The sequence below is a fragment of the Alexandromys fortis genome, unplaced genomic scaffold (assembly GCF_014885135.2).
Source record: "Alexandromys fortis isolate MF-2015 unplaced genomic scaffold, M_Fortis_MF-2015_v1.1 scaffold_219, whole genome shotgun sequence".
Classification (NCBI taxonomy): Eukaryota; Metazoa; Chordata; class Mammalia; order Rodentia; family Cricetidae; genus Alexandromys; species Alexandromys fortis.
Genome location: NW_026068092.1, coordinates 1,340,233 through 1,345,881, shown reverse-complemented (window position 1 = coordinate 1,345,881; position 5,649 = coordinate 1,340,233).

The following is a 5,649-nucleotide window of genomic DNA, read 5'->3' as shown; positions in this document are numbered from 1 at the left end:
CTCTCTCTCTCTCTCTCTCTCTCTCTCTCTCTCTCTCTCTCTCTCTCTCTCTCTCTCTCTCTCTCTCTCTCTCTCGTTTTTTGAGACAGGGTTTCTCAGTAGCTTTGGAGCCTAGCCTGGGGTAGACCAGGCTGGCCTCGAGATTGCCGAGATCCACCTGTCTCTGACATGCACCACTACCGCCCAGCAAAAAGATCTCCTCCTGAGTAAATTGAGAGCATGGGGACCATTGGAGAGGATAGAAGTGGGGGGGGGAAGGGAGGGGAGCAGAGAAAAATATATAGCTAAATAAAAACAATAAAAAAATTTAAAAAATTAACTTAACAGTTGGCAGAGATCCAGAATATAAGCCAGGAGGTAATAACTGTGCAACTCTGTGGGGAGCATTAAAAAACAAAGTTACATGGGGAAACTTTTACATCAAGATTAACATGAATGAGTCAAAAAAAAAAAAAAAAACCCAGGCAGTAGGGTCACACGCCTTTAACCCTCAGTACTCAGGAGGCAGAGACAGTCAGATCTCTTATTTGAGGCCAGACTGATCTACAGAGTGAGCTCCAGGACAACCAGAGCTACACAGAGAAATTCTGTCTCAAAAAGAAAAAAGGAAGAAAAATTAATATGTGTTTAATGCAGTTGGGCAACTGGCACAACCATACCAACTCCACCAGAGTTCTGTAGAAGGATAAGGTAGGTGTTATTAGTGGTTTGTTATATCAGCCTCCTGAACAAGGAACAAGCACCTGGAAGCTTTGTATAAAAACAAAACAAAAAAAAGCAGCGTAGAACTCAGCATCTGAGGAATGGCTCTGAACAGTGATAGTCCTTGTGTCCACAAATGATAAACTTTGTATATCTGTTTCAAATATTAACAATGTCAACTATTGGGCTGGAGAGATGGCCCAGTGGTTAAGAGTATTGCCTGCTTTTTCCAAAGGTCCTGAGTTCAATTCCCAGCAACCACATGGTGGCTCACAACCATCTGTAATGAGATCTGGTGCCCTCTTCTGGCCTGCAGACATACACACAGACAGAATATTGTATACATAATAAATAAGTACTTTAAAAAACAACAATGTCAACTATTATTTAATAAACAAAAATATCTTGAGTAAAATAGATTTCTGGTTAAAAACAATTTGACAAGGTGAAAAATTTGATTTTATGGAACTATTACCTAAAATGGCCATATCTAGTATTTGAAAACATGACAATGCATACTTTTGTTAACATCAAATTATTACACCTATGTTTGAAGATTATATAGTAGCTATATTTTATATCGTCAGGCTGTGTAAAGAGACTATTTAATTCTAAGTTGCATTCCCCCTGAAGAAATTATTTTTAATTTTTAATTTAAAAAGTATACTCTTGCCTTTTTAAGAGTAAACGATTTACTTCACAATGTTTTCTAAAAATAGCCTTATTAGCAGAATCCTTTAAAAATTCTCTACAACATTTTCATTCTAGATGAAAGCAGTCAGTCATGTCAAATCTATATCAAATAATTTAAGTGTAACCCAGACTGAATTAACCCAGAGGGCCAACTCTTTACTCCTTCTGCCCATGAATAAACCTCTAGGTTACCATACCATGTGCTGACAGCAGTAAGCATGTGTCCTAGCATCATTCTAAAAATAGATCGCTTGTTTAGAGGCATAATTTTAAAAAGCAATATAACAAAATTAAAGGAGTGTTTGAATATCCACAAACAACACTGCCCAAGCCCATGTACTCCTGTGGGCTTCAAGGGGAGAGTGCAGGCTGGCCCCGGATCTCTGTCTGGGTAGAGGCTAGATTATGTTCTCAGAACTCCTCAGGTGAGCCCAGATTGGAGAGTGCCACCTTCATCTAAGTCAGTGGTTCAACTTCCTAAAACTCTGACCCTTTAATAGTTCCTCATGCTGTGAAGACCCCAACCATAAAATCATTTTTATTGCAACTTCACAACTGCAATTTTGCTACTGTTAGGAATTGTAATGTGAGTATCCAATATGAGACCATGGTGAAAGAGTCATTTGACAGAAAAGGGTTGTGACAAACAGGTTGAGAATTGCTGATCTATCGCCTGAAGAATCTTAAATTTATATTAATATACAAAAATCCATACCAATGTAAAATATTTAAGACTAGTAGTTGCTTCTTTGGTTTAAAAGTAGATTCAATAATCTACCTTTTTATCCTATCATTTCTATATTCCCCCTTTTCTTTTCAGAATAAGATCCCTGAATCTAATTTCTTTTGTTCAGCTTTTTTCTTGACTATTACCAATAACAACTTGTTACCAACTCCTCTAAATGATGACAAATGTCCATAACCCACTGGATGACCAAAAAGCGTCCTCTTGGGAATGTGGGTGTCATTTTCTGAAAATTACTTCCTGTTGTCTGGGGGAAAAGCATCTTTAGGGGACCCTGAAAATAAAATTGTCAAGTCCTGAGAGAGCTAGCTGTATCATTTATTGTCCAGTCTCTGTGTGATGGAAAAGTGCAGAGCTTATGTCAAGTCCTGGCTAGAGTAGAGAATAATTATCATACCTGTGATTTATATAATGTTAATTATAATCATTATATATATATAATCGTCTTTGTACATCAGCATAATCACCCTCTCCAAGAAGTTGGTCTTGGGAAATTTCAATACCTCTAGCCCTACTTTATTGCTTAATGATCCTAGCCTTATTTTTCCACCAAGTCCTCCACTATAACTGAGGACCAGGTTCCAGTATTGCTGTAACCAAGTCTTCCCAATCTTGTTGGATAATTCTATAACTAGATGACCATGAACTTAACCTCTGCCTCAAAAAAGGTGAATGCATACCAATGAGACTATTATTTCCTTAAATCTCCTCAAACCTAATGTGTCCACAGGAATCCAGTGAGTTCTTCCACAGCCCTGGGGACACCTGTCATTTGATGGTTGTTCCTGTATGGGGACTGGGTAAATTCAAATTGCTTTTTTTTTTATAACTTTGGGCTGTTTTTCTATAATTTCACAATGTAATGGTGTGGTTGTTCTCCCTTAAATTCCTCTGTCTTTGTTTGAATATCTTTATTATCTGTTTTAATATGTTTTTCTTAGGATTGTATCAGTCAAAATTACATTATTTTCTCTAGTAATTAGTTGCAGGGTTTGAATATTATCAGTAAATTTCTCATATTGGCATTGACATCAACCAACTTTTTTAGGGTTAAAACAAGAATTACCAAACTGATAATGATTATAATTAACATTATATAAATCACAGGTATGATAATTATTCTCTCATTTAATTGTTCCATTTTTAAATCATCCATTATGGAATCATACAGAAACCTAACTTCCTCCATCATAATAGTGTTTCCCATTTTTAAAAGATTTATTTAGGTATATGAGTGCTCTATCTTCATATACACCTTTATGCCAGAAAAGTGCGTCAGATCCCACTATAGACGGTTGTGAGTCAACCATGTGGTTGCTGGGAATTGAACTCAGGAAAAACAGATAATGCTCTTAACCACTGAGACATCTCTCCAGCCCTGTGTTTCTCTCTCTCTCTCTCTCTTTTTTTTTTTTTTTTTTTTACCGCGGGCAAAAACAAACAACAACAACAAAAAAAAACTTTAAAATTAATTTTTAAAAAATTAATTCCCCTCTTTTAAAAGCTTTGTCTCCCTGGATCTGATGACCATGACAGTGAAGTGTAAGGCTGGCTCTTGCGCAGCACATCTGGGCCGAGAACATAGCCTGGCTGAGACAGCTGCCCCTTATCACACATCAGAAGCCTGAGGAGTGGCTCCAGGAAATCCAACAACCCACTGCGAAAAGGACTCAGATCCAGCTGTCTGAAAGGTGCACACAGGGGAACACGCAAAAACAGCATCTGTGACGGGTGGGAAGCGAAAGAAAGCACAGAGCTGCCTGAAGGCAGAGCTGGCCAGCGCTAAGGGGCTGACTCTGGAGGCTTTTGGAACCCAAGCAACCGTGGAGTTTGGGGCCTGTGGAGATTGATGTAGAAAGGCTGCAACAGAAAATTGCCAGACTTGCTCAGAGGCTGTGGAGAAGAAAAGGAAAACCAGCCACAGTCTCAGGATTGGTGCACCTCCAGACTGGGGGACTTGGTCAGCGGCAGCTGCAGAAAGGTTGCTGTATCTGGAGGCCATCTAAGGGTCACTGATTGCCACATACTGCATTCCACCACTATCAGTAAAGCCCGCCCAGAGCCCACCAGCTAACTTCTGATTGGTTCCTTACCACATGGAGGATACCTGGCAGTTTCTCCCCAGTAATTAGGGGAAGGTCAGGCAAGGGGCAAGGTTCGAGGCTCAGCTCATCCTGCTGAGTCAGGGGCTTACATCTTGCTGACTCTTTTCTGCAGCCTGTCATAGCTGCCAAAGAGGGGGGCTGAGTGAGGGGCTGGGCCATTAAAAAAGTAGATAGAGAGAGAAAGAGAGAGAGAGAGAGAGAGAGAGAGATATGAACTTTTGAAGTCGCAGTATAACAATAGCATGAAAAGGGGAAAAAATCTGAATTTATTTTTTCTTTTAGGAAAGGGTTTCTCTGTGGCTTTGGAGCCTGGCCTGGAACTAGGTCTTGTAGCCCAGGCTGGCCTCCAACTCACAGAGATCTGCCTGCCTCTGCCTCTCAAGTACCAGCACCACCACCCAGCATGAATTTTTTTTGTATACCTTAAATCCTTGCCTTCACCACTTGCATGTACATATCCTAAAACATTTTTTTTGGCCCTCACAACTTACATAAGCTTTGAAACCTTTTCTTTTTATCTAATCATCACGGTGAGACACAGGTAGTTGATTACTGAGAATTAGAGGGCTGTTGGGCTTACTGGTCTTATTAACCCCATACTATCCAGTTGCCCAAGTCCAAAATAAACCAGTTAACACAGAAAGTACAAGAGACAGAAAGAGGACAGTAAAATGAAACCAAAGACAAGACAATATGTACCAAGACAAAACAAACAGGGCATAAAACCAGACCAAGAACCTCAGGTGGGTGGTGTGAGGTCTCACTTTTTGCTCTGGGCAGGAGAATATTGAGGTCCTGTTGAACCCTCTCCACAAAATAAAACCAAACTATAACCACCAGAAGGCCATAGATGCTTGCTGTTTTTCTCAGCACAAAAGTTCACCCAATAGTTCATGAACGGAAGACAACCCCGAGAATATGGGTAGGAGGTCTGAATCTTCCTGGGGATCTCCAGAAAATGTTAATCCCAATGGCAAGAATAAGATCACTACCATAGCCGGGCGGTGGTGGCACACGCCTTTAATCCCAGCACTCGGGAGGCAGAGGCAGGCGTATCTCTGTGAGTTTGAGACCAGCCTGGTCTACAAGAGCTAGTTCCAGGACAGGCTCCAAAACCACAGAGAAACCCTGTCTTGAAAAACCAAAAAAAAAAAAAATTCAAGTTATGAAAAAGCATAATGTATATAAATGTGAAGTGAGCTCTGAGATACTTTTCTTACAAGAAAATGTCCTTCTACTTCCTTATCTTGTTGAAGGAAATGCACCTTGTCCTTTCATGGTTTTTTGCAGTAATATTTGTAAGGGTAGAAACGTTTAATTTAGTAGCTTCTTGAATAACCCAGACATTTTCTCAGATACTTATCCAAGAGAAATAACTCGTCATAAACACAAACACAAAAACTT